Raw genomic sequence first — 12,570 nt, 5'->3', positions numbered from 1 at the left:
ATTCTGGGAAGAAAACACAACTTAATTTAAGCAAGTTTATAAAACTTGGAGAGGGTGTGTAACTTTCAGTTACACCTGGAAAATACTTGTCGATATGCTTTTCTAAATCATAATCATCATGTGTGCGTGTGTGTGTGTGTGTGTGTGTGTGTGTAAATAAAAACCCAACGCAGATGTAACCACACATTAGATGTGATGCAAAGAATTTGCACATGTGTCTTGAAAACAGACAGACATATATGTATCTGTCTTTCTCCTTTTTCTTTCCCGGTTGCAACTGAGGCAAACAAACAAACAAAACAAAACAAAAAAAAAAAAAAAAAAAACCCAACCAAAAAAACAAACAAAAAAACAAAACAAAAAAACACCACCACACATACACACACACAAACCCCCCAAAACAACAACAACAACAAAAAACACACACACAAAAAACACAACATTTTTTTTTTACACTAAATATTAAACATATTTACGTTTCCGATCGTGATAAATACATCACAGCATAAGACTAAATGAATGAATATATGTACGTACGTATGTATGTTTGTATGTATGCATACACGTGTGCATGCGTGCGTGCGTGCGTGTATGTATGTATGCATGTACGTATGTATGTATGTATGAATATAAGAATAAAAGGCTAATTCTCATGAATCTTGCATCACATGGCTCAAATTACAGCCAAAATAAATGTCAACAAGATATAGAGAATTCTATATTCGGCGTCTAAGTTTACACCACCTTATAAATAAGAATCAAATTACATCCAAAATTAGAAATGTTAGCGCCCCCTACCGCCTCACGCCCCCTCATCCACATACACACACACACACACGGACACACACACACACATAGACGCACACACACGCACACATGCACACGAGGATACGTGTCTCAAATCAGTATGATTTACTCATGCTCTCAGAGGACGCTTCATGAAAAAAGCAGTTGTAATAACTACTGTAGTAAAAGCAACAAAAGCAACAGCGACAGCAGCAGCAACAACAACAATAATGATAATGATGATGCTAATGATAACAATGATAATCATAATAATAATAATGATAAGAAGAAGAAGATTGATTGATTGATTGAATCTTTAATGGGTAAAGAATTAGGCACAGTAAAGGCCTTTTCACAACTCTGCCCATTTAACGACACAAAACATATAAATAAAGAACGACACAAAACATAAAAATAAAGAAATAAAATAAAATAATAAGAACGACGAATAAGAACAGTAACTGGAATAGTCGAAGAAGAAGAAGTTGTACACACATAAACATACCACCATCACTGCGGCAAGTACACCACGCACAAACAACTGTGTGCACACACAAACACACCCACCCACACACACACACGCATAAAAAAAATTCACAAAACAAACAATGAAGCGAAAATATTACCATGAAACTGTCCAATCTCAGTAGCAGAAACTGGCAAGTCCACGTGAAAACTAAAGCAACACCATGTTAAATAACCTTTCTTTTATGAAAACTAAAACACCACCATGTCAAATAACCTTTCTTTTACATTGTTTCCCCCCGAAAAAAACAACGACTGGATAAATACTTTCTCACAAAATACATTTCCTTTAAAAAAAACAACACACCCTTAAATGTTATTTTGTTCTCTTTTTTTTTTTCAAAACCACTTTCCAACATCAAAGAATGAAATCTGCCGGCTTCACAAGGCGAAATGAGGCCTGCGCGATCTTGACGCGCTATGTGCCGACTCGTCTGCTCGGAATCATCATTGCGCATGCTCACGATCTGTATGCTGAACGCACGTGGATGCCGAGACTAAAGCGCGCGTGCGGCGTACGCCGTCTGCATGTCAGTCACCCAGCCACCACCACGTCAATGATTCTTTTTTTTTTCTTCTTTTTTTTTTCTCCATCTCTTACAAACATTTTTTTTTACGACACTTAGTCTTAAATTTGTATAGATTTTATTGTGAAGCGCGGTCAGCCCATCTGGGATGGGGGTACTGCGCTATATAAGCCTATTTTTATTATTATTGTTATTTTTTAAAATTATTATTGTTATATTATTATTATTATTATTATTATTATTATCATTATCATTAAACATTCCGTGTGTGGTTAGGACCACCAGTTATCGAGACTGTAATACTGTTTGTAGTCCAGCCGACCACACAGGGTCATATGAGGACTTAACTATAAAAAAAAAAAAACTTTAAAAAAATCAACGACAAAAAAAAAAAGATTAAAAAAAAAATCAACTGCACAAAACCCCTGTCATATTTGAACTAAAATAAAATAAAATAAAACAACACACCTCGTGACATATTATCTTAACAAGGCACTTCTCTTCTATGTTATGTTAAGAGCCTTTGGTTCTCTAACCAATGCGCAGACTGTCTGAAGCTGTTTTGTATTGTATTACCATTCATCACAATAATAATGGACACTTGTTGAGCGCTTTCCTCTCTGAAAGGGAGCACGTTTCTCTGTGTGAACTCCGGGCCGTTTTCCCCTGGGACAATGGAGAGTGTGAACTCCGGGCTGTTTTCCCCTGGGACAATGGAGAACTCGTCGTTACCTTACTGTGTAAACTCCGGGCTGTTTTCCCCTGGGACAATGGAGAACTCGTCGTTACCTTACTGTGTGAACTCCGGGCTGTTTTCCTCTGGGACAATGTTGAACTCGTCGTTACATCACTGTGTGAACTCCGGGCTGTTTTCCCCTGGGACAATGGAGAACTCGTCGTTACCTTACTGTGTAAACTCCGGCTGTTTTCCCCCGGGACAATGGAGATCCCGTCGTTACCTTACTGTGTGAACTCCGGGCTGTTTTCCCCTGGGACAATGGAGAGCGCGTCGTTACATCACTGTGTGAACTCCGGGCTGTTTTCCTCTGGGACAATGGAGAACTCGTCGTTACATCACTGTGTGAACTCCGGGCTGTTTTCCCCTGGGACAATGGAGATCTCGTCGTTACATCACTGTGTGAACTCCGGGCTGTTTTCCCCTGAGGCAATGGAGAACTCGTCGTTACCTTACTGTGTGTTTGTATTATATTGTACTGTGTTGCTTTTCGTCACAACAGGTTTTCTCTGTTAAATTCGAGCGCATCGTCACACTAGTCTTTGTACTATATTGTACCGTTTTGCTTTTTGTCACAACGGTGTTCTCCGTTAAACCCGAGGGAAGGAGGGAGGGGGTGAGGTGGTGGGACACCACAGCACAGCGCCACCCACAATTTTTTGTTGTTTTCATTAGTCTTTGTTTTACTATCAATGTGAATTTTTCTACATATATATATATATATATATTTTTTTTTTAACCAAGGACAACCCTTTTGTTGCCGTTGATGCTTTTATGCACAGAACCTCAAGTTATCATCTCATCCGAATGGCAATTATCCAGACCTCCACACTCAAGTTCTAATGGAGTTTGGAGGTTGGGAGCAAAAGAGTATTTAAAAAAAAAAAAAAAAAAAAAAAAAAAAAAAAAAATCCGGTCCGTACACCAGACTCGAACCCCTGGACTCTCGCTTCCAAGTCTGGCGCTGTACCACTAGGCCACCGGTCCCCCTGTCCTGGCCTGGCTGTTACGTAAACAAAGCTGTATAGACATCGGGAATCTCCAGACGGCCTTCGGGTTGTCAATGCGAATCAATGCGGGGGGGGAGGGAGAGAGGAGGATGAAGGAGGATCAAAACAAAACAATTATTTTTGGTTCCACGCTGGCACGCACACACACACACACACACACACACACACACACACACATAGAGGGCGCGTGGGCTTGGAGGCTCGGGGAAAGCATGCATGTTGGTTTTAACTGAAACTGGACGAGATAAGCTACATTATTTTTTGTGAAAATAGAAAGAAAGGATGAGAAAAAAAACCCAAACAAATCCACAATTACAAAAGTGTTATTTCTGACAAAAAGAAAAGAAAAGGAAAGAAAAAAAGAAAGAAAGAAAGAAAGAAAGAAGAAAGAAGAAGAAAAAGACACACACACACACACAAAAAAAGGATGCACTCGAAAAAAATAGTGGATCTGCACTGCGACACTTCTTGGTTAAATTTACCCGGACATCATAATGATGAAGGTTTCAACAAAGTAGATAAATAAACATATGAATAAATGAATGTGTGGTTTTTTTTTAATCGTTTAGTAAAGCCGATGTTACAAGGATGTTTTGAAAACGTATTTCAGGCGTAAAAAGCAAGCTTAAAAAAAATAAATTTTTTTTTAATTTTATATATATATATATATATATATATATATATATAGACATTCTAGATTTCTTCAGACGGGTGCGGTGGTTAAATGGTTACAGCGCTGGGTTTTCGTGATTCTCGCCCGAGTTTCCCTAAGTTCGTTTCCGTCGCACCTGGTGCGTTAAGAGTGGATATTTTTCCGATCTTCGGGTCAACAGATGTGTAGACCTGCAAGTGCCTGAACCCCCTTCGTGTGTGTATGCACGCAGAAGATCAATATGCACATTAAAGATCCTGTAATTCATGTAAGCGCTCGGTGGGTTATGGAAACAAGAACATACCCGGCATGCTCAGTCGCCGAAAACGGAGTATGGCTGCCAACGGGGCTGGGGAAAATAAACAAACAAAAACGGATGGTCATACACGTAAAAAGTCACGTGTGTGTGTGTGTGTGTGTGTGTGTGTGTGTGTGTGTGTGTGTGTGTGTGTGTGTGTGTGTGTGTTTTATACACACACACACACACATACATATATATATATATATATATCTGTGTGTGTGTGTGTGTGTGTGTGTGTGTGTGTGTGTGTGTGTGTGTGTGTGTGCGCGCGTGTGTGTGTCTTTCCACAGCATAACGATAAAGCAGAAAAAACCAACAAATTGAAAGACAAATGCAATCACCGAATTACAAAGTCATCTAAACAACAGCAGCGCTCCTTTCTGACACATCTCCACTCTGCGCATGCAGGGCAACAACGAAGAACCGCCACTTTTCTGTTACCGGCTCCGTCTCTGAATGGTACCCAAGGTGTGCTTCAGGGTTTTGAGTTCTCCTTCGACTGTTGTGTGCCACGTGTTCTTTGGCCTTCTCTGGGGGCCTTATTCACCGGGATTCCCCATCGGAACGCCAGACGGACCTGACACCCGGACAGACATCCAGGATCCCCACCCACCCACCCCGCCCCCCCTCAACGGACAACGCAACCTTCACGGAACCAAGACCTGAACAACCTGATCTCAAGGGCGTTAGCCAGTAGAACGTTCAGCTGTGCTTCACGTGCCCTGCCCAACGTTATGACAGCATCACTGCTGACACCAGCCTACATAGAGAAACGCTGTCTCCAAGGACCAACTCCGAACATTTCGTTTCTCAAAATTCGTTTCTTCAATACCGTAGAGTGTAGTGAACATTTTTTTTAAATACTTATTTTCTGCCGATTCTTCACTTTTATAGCCAGCTCAGCGACAGTACCACACAAATGAGTTTGAAGCTGATGGTTGAAGAAACAAAGTAAACGTGTTTTTTTTGTTTTTGTTTTTAAACGCCTTCATAGTTGACTCTCCACCCAGCGCATTCGTAAATAGCATGCAAATACAACAGAAGAGAACGGCGAAGGGATGGGTTAACTCAGTACGGCCAGCCCTCTCTTCTCCTCTAGACAGACCCCTCGGATGTCCAGTGGGTGTCTGAATGACCCAACCTTTAGCTTCCGTCGTCAGAATTGTGGTATTCTTTGTCTTCAGTATAAGAGCCTTCCGCTTGCAATATTTTGATGATGGTAATTGGGGTGAAACGCTGTTAACGTCGTCTCTTTCGCCGTTCGTATGGAAAGAGTTAATGTTCCCAGCCACAACGAGCCCAAAAAACACTGATGCTGTTGATAAGAATGCGGAGTTTATCGCTCACCCAGAAGGCCAAAATCAGATTGAGCTAACTTTAGAACTTTCTTAATAAAATGCGTGGGTGGACTGTCTCGCATTCGATTAACTGTTCAAAGGATTGGAATCGCTGGCTAAAGAAAATGCCTGGACAAAAGATAAGTTTCCCGGTAAGGTCGACCACAGATTTTCGCGTCGTCGGACAAAAAGAGAAAATTTACAGCGCATCGCAGGTTTACCTCCTCTTTGCTTTTCCGCTGTGTTTTTCATCGATTTGTAATGTGGATATGCTGCACATCGTGAATTGTGTATAAAGAAAATTGCATGCAAAAGGGACTGGAGACAAGAGAGGACCTCAACTCCTTGCTGACTTCATCAAGGTGCCCAATGGCGTCCAAAGAGTGGTATTCAAATTCTGAATAAGAGAAAGAGGGGGAGAGCGAGAGCAAGAGCGACAGAAACACACACACACAAAAATCCCCACACACATACACACACAGAGAGACAGAGACAGAGACACTCACACACACACAACACACAGACAAGGACAGAGAGACAGAGACTGAGAGTGACACACAGACACTGAGACAGACAGACAAGACAAGACAAGACAAGGCAAGACAAAATAAGACAAAAAGAAAGGGAAAGTGGTGAGGCGATGGACACAACAGTTCGCAGTTTGGTCCCTGAAGACCTGGCCAACAAATGGTATTGTGTGAGTCGATATCCATCAGTCCCCTTGTTTATGACTGCCTGGGTGACCCTAAACTGTCAGTCAGACCACCTTTTGTCTGGCCCATCGGAAAAGATATTCTGGGCTTTTAAGACAGCACGAGACGTCCACTTTTGACTAAAATCCGTTGAAGTGGTCTGTTCCATTTTTTGATATTGACACACAGGCACACATATCACACACAGACACACAAGTTCGCTCGCAAACACACACACACACACGCACACATACGCAAACACATACACGCGCGTGCGCGCGCACACACACACACATGCCAATGCACACGTACAGTTACGGTCTTTGGGGATGTACCATTACACACACACGCACTCACACACCCTCCAACACACACACACGGTACACGTCGAAGACAAATTCCAGCTTATAACTCTCTGTTCACTGAAAGAACCTCCCACCCCTTCAACCCCTGCCCCTCCCGAGCAGAGTGACAGTGGAGTGATGGCCTAGAGGTAACGCGTCCGCCTAGGAAGCGAGAGAATCTGAGCGCGCTGGTTCGAATCACGGCTCAGCCGCCGATATTTTCTCCCCCTCCACTAGACCTTGAGTGGTGGTCTGGACGCTAGTCATTCGGATGAGACGATAAACCGAAGTCCCGTGTGCAGCATGCACTTAGCGCACGTAAAAGAACCCACGGCAACAAAAGGGTTGTTCGTGGCAAAATTCTGTAGAAAAATCCACTTCGATAGGAAAAACCAAATAAAACTGCACGCAGGAAAAAAAATAAATAAAAAAAGGGTGGCGCTGTAGTGTAGTGACGCGCTCTCCCTGGGGACAGCAGCCCGAATTTCACACAGACACTGGGATGAAGGAGGGGAGAAAACTCTGTCAATGACAGGACTGCATCATCCACCCAATTGCTCTGAACGCCTTGCACTCCTCAATGACCCACACACAGCCTGACTCCTAACTCTTTTCAGAATCAATCAATTAAAAGGGTGAGAGAGAGAGAGAGAGAGAGAGAGAGAGAGAGAGAGAGAGAGAGAGAGAGAGAGAGACAGAGAGACAGACAGACAGACCGACAGAGACAGAAACAGAGACAGAGAAACAGACAGGAGCGGGCGAGAAATACAGAAAGAGAGAGCGAGAGTGGACGATAAAAAAGAGAGAGATAGGGAAAGAGAGAGAGAGAATGGGGAGACAAAGATAGAGAGACAGACAGAGTTACATAGCGACAGAGGCAGATAGACAGCGGGCGAAAAATACAGAAATAGAGAGATTGGACGACAGAAGAGAGAGAGAGAGAGAGAGAGAGAGAGAGAGAGAGAGAGAGAGAATCATTTCAGATGGTAAGATTAGATTCAAAATGCGTGGAAAATGGATATTTTTTATTGTGCTATTTTGAGCGAACTCATACCAGATCAAATCGGATGAGGTGTAATAACCAACATTATTCAGACAGTAAGTATGTGTCAATACAATATTAAAAAATGCTTTTATATGAGAACATTATGTTTATTACTCTTGTTTAATCAAGTAATCCGCGTGAGTGGGTGGGTGCGGGTGTGTACTGATTATCTGGTTGCGGTTTTCCGCAATTTATCTTTATTCTTATCTGTCTATTATAATCAATGTGCAGTATAGTAGGCTATGTTTATAATTATATTCAAATAATGTTTCTTAATTCTTTCTGTTTTTACATTAAGAATACTCGTTATTACCTGCAGTGTGTGGATGTATGTATGAAAGGGTATATGTGATATTTTTTACATTTGTATCTTCGTAATATTCGTAAAAGCTGTTGTTGACTTTTACAGTTATGGTCCCCATGTTGTTTATTTGTCTATGTTGTGATAATGCACCTGACCAAATTTCTCCAGTTGGAGATAATAAAGTTATTCTTATCTTATCTTAAAACAAGAGAGGCAAGGCCTTCAAGACTCACTTGTGATACACTTTAAAAAAAATCCAAGCTTTTTACGTATTGAGTATAATTTCAAAATGTAATGTTTAAGATGAGAAAGATCAGTTTAAAGCAAATTAACTCCCCTAGCATTAATTACAGAGTAATTTCCCTTTTTCACTATCTGCACCAAAACGTTTGCAAAATAAATAAAACTTCCATGGTTGGCAAAAGAAGTTCCTGTTTGAACAAAAAATGATAATAATGACTGCTCTTGTTGTTGGGTCAGAATATCAGATCAAAGTGCCAAGTTTAGAGAATACAAAAAATCTAAATATAACAGTAAATGCAGTTTGCATATAATTAGGCTTCATTTTTTTTTTTTTTGTGTGTCCATCCCAGAGGTGCAATATTGTTTTAAACAAGATGACTGGAAAGAACTGAATTTTTCCTATTTTTATGCCTACTGAATTTGGTGTCAACTGACAAAGTATTTGCAGAGAAAATGTCAATGTTAAAGTTTACCACGGACACACACACACACACACACACACACACACACACACACACACTCACACTCTCACACACACAGACAACCGAACACCGGGTTAAAACATACTCACTTTGTTTACACAAGTGAGTCAACAAAAGGCGTAAGAGTGATTATACGTAGACACATACATACAAAGACAAGTAAAGGGAAAGTGGCACCGATGATGAATTCTGCAATTCTAAAACCTTCCCTGCATATGGCAACTAACAGGAGCAAGCCGTGATATTCTTCCCACGATGGACTGACAGACCGACAGACAGACAGACACCCACACAAGACCAGCAAAACACCGCCACACACCCACACAGAGATTTGTAACCTAACAATCTGTCCATCTATATGTAGTGGCATGCATCCTTCCGCATGGACGAAGATCAAACATCCATCCATACTTAAGAATACATGCGTACATTAATCCATATGTATAGCTATCATCTATCAATCTATCTATCTGTCTGTCTGTCTGTCTGTCTATATCCATCCATCCATCCATACATACATACAAATTTTATGAAAGGAATACTCTGGAAAATAACCAAGAAAAATGAACGAAAAAACAAACAAACAAACAACAAGAACAAAGCATATTCATACAAATCTGCTTACGATAAATAAATAACTCTACATAATCCCTTTGAACATTTGCGGTGCCTTTCTCCAAACGGGCAGCACCAGTAGTAAACCATATCCTCCTCCCCCCCACCCCCAAACCGAAATCAATAAGGCTTGCCTTGGCGGCCACACATACCACATGTCCGTTCTGGGGGGGATCAAGGATCAGGCATCCAGTAAATCATTCTTCGGTGAACACTGGAAGCTTTCTATTCTCTCCCTCCAACCATCCCCTGCTGGGCTCTATCTTAAACCCCAAGCCTTTAGGTTCTATCTTTAACCGAAAGCCTTCAGGTTCTATCTTGAATCCCAAGCCTTTAGGTTCTATCTTAAACCCCAAGCCTTTAGGTTCTATCTTAAACCCCAAGCCGTCAGGTTCTGTCTTAAACCCAAAGCCTTCAGGTTCTGTCTTAAACCCCATGCCTTTAGGTTCTGTATTAAACCCCATGCCTTTATGTTCTAACTTTAACCGAAAGCCTTCAGGTTCTATCTTAAACCCCATGCCTTTAGGTTATGTCTTAAACCCCAAGCCTTTAGGTTATATCTTAATCCCAAGCCTTTAGGTTCTGTCTTAAACCTCAAGCCTTTAGGTTCTGTCTTAAATCCCAAGCCTTTAGGTTATATCTTAAACCCCAAGCCTTTATGTTGTATCTTAAACCCCAAGCCTTTAACTCACTCAGTACGGCCAGTCCTCTCTTCTCCTCTACACAGACCCCTCGGATGTCCAGTGGGTGTCTGAATGACCCAACCTTTAGCTTCCGTCGTCAGAACTGTGGTATTCTTTGTCAACATTCACCTCTTCAGTATAAGAGCCTTCCGCTTGCGATATTTTGATGATGGTAACTGGGGTGAAACGCTGTTAACGTCGTCTCTTTCGCCGTTCGTATGGAGAGAGTTAAGTTCTATCTTAAACGCCAAGCCTTTATGCTCTATCTTAAACCCCAAGCCTTTATGTTCTATCTTAAACCCCAAGCCTTTATGTTCTATCTTAAACCCCAAGCCTTTAAGTTCTATCTTAAACCCCAAGCCTTTAGTTTCTATCTTAAACCCCAAGCCTTTAAGTTCTATCTTAAACCCCAAGCCTTTAAGTTCTATCTTAAACGCCAAGCCTTTATGCTCTATCTTAAACCCCAAGCCTTTATGTTCTATCTTAAACCCCAAGCCTTTAAGTTCTATCTTAGCCCTCATATTTGTTGAGTTCCACCTTGAACTCTATACCACCAGTCAGGCAACACGTTTCCCATCAATTGTTTGAGAGTTAAACAAGTCAGTGTCTTGTATTGTGTTGTACTGTATTACATTGCACTGTGTTGTATTGTACTGTACTATAATGCATTGCATTGTACTGACTGAATAGTACTGTGTGTGTTGCATTGTACTGTGTTCTATCATTATTTTTTTTCAAATCGGATATCTCGGGCTGATCTCCCCAGGTAGAGAGTACCGCTACAACACAGAGCCGCCCACATTTTTTTTTTTGCTGTTGTTTTTACAATCTGCTCACCAGATTATTACTATAATTTACATCTCACATATAAATTTTGATGCTTAAAAGTGGACTATTCAATCAAGGAGTTGGGGGAGGTGGTCTTGTAAAAAAATCTTGTTCTGTATTTCTTTCTTTTTTTTCATCACAGTTGGTGATTTGGACATACATAGCCAAACAAGGGTTGGGATGGGGGGACTGTGCACTCGATACCAGCTGGGTGAATTGTTATCAGAAGGCAGTCTTCCGTCAGCGCGTTGTCTTATAAGTCCTAGTTCTCTCTCCCTCTCTTGTTTCAAGCATTGCATATTATTCTTTTTCAGATTAACAGAGCCATATATCATGGCCTTTGCCGTTGACAGGGCTATAACCTGCGTCTAGTATTTCACATGAAAAGAAAACAACATTTGTAGACATATATTCCTAGCACAGCTATATACACTATATTTCTCTACGAATCACCAGGTTTATTCTCCTGTAACTTTATGTCAACACAGCTTTGAGCAGCACATTCGCTCTGTTGAATGTTCCCGCACATCTGTGTTTTTTTTTCTCAATAGCGCAGCTATACCCCAATCCTCTGAACTGTCCTGGGATCATTTTCATTTTAAATATTCCACCATTACCAAACTGTATTGAATATTTTTTTTCCCCTTTTGACCACTGCACATATCTTAGTCAGTTCCGCACATACAATATTCTGCCATCTAAACCTCTGTTGGTGCAGCCACCACTCATGTAAACGTGCGAGTGATGTTTTATTTTCATAATATTTTCAAGACGGTTGAAGGATCGAAACACTGTAACCAACGTCCTGTTTCGAACAGAAAGAAGCAAATAGATTGTTCGGGAACGACCTCCTCATATTCCCAACCTTTCCTGCACGAACCTCCCTCCATAAAATATTAAGGCTGGTATGGTGCGAATATCCCTAACTCTTAGTTCTCCCGACAGTCGAAACAGTTCTCGATGTTTGCCACAAGCCCTTTGAGTTTGACATAAATAGTTGAGGGAAAGAAGTTCACGTGACAAGGAACTGACAATGGGATGAGCAGAGAGAGGTAAAGGGAAGGAGGGAGGGAGGGAGAGAGAGGGAGAGAGAGAGAGAGAGAGAGAGAGAGAGGTGGAGGGAAGGAGGGAGGGAGGAAGAGAGAGAGAGAGATGGAGGGGAGTGAAGGGGAGAGAGAAAGACTGGGGAAATAAAGTGTCTGAGGAGGAGAAAGAGGGGGTGGGCGGGCGGGAGAGAAGCAAGCACACACACACACACACACACACACACACACACACAGAGTTATGAACTATTTCCTAAAACCATCTTGCAGAGTTACACTGTGTGTATACTCATACACTTCCGGCAGAAATCATGCGAACAGAATAATAGATTGATATGGTAGATATATATAATTCTTACTCAAGTGATGCGTGTATTCAAAATCCGTCCCAGTAAGAGCAAGCCTTAAGAATTTAGA

The sequence above is a fragment of the Babylonia areolata genome, chromosome 22 (assembly GCF_041734735.1).
Source record: "Babylonia areolata isolate BAREFJ2019XMU chromosome 22, ASM4173473v1, whole genome shotgun sequence".
Lineage (NCBI taxonomy): Eukaryota > Metazoa > Mollusca > Gastropoda > Neogastropoda > Buccinidae > Babylonia > Babylonia areolata.
The sequence above is the reverse complement of the archived record's forward strand: the minus strand, read 5'-3'. Positions refer to the sequence as shown.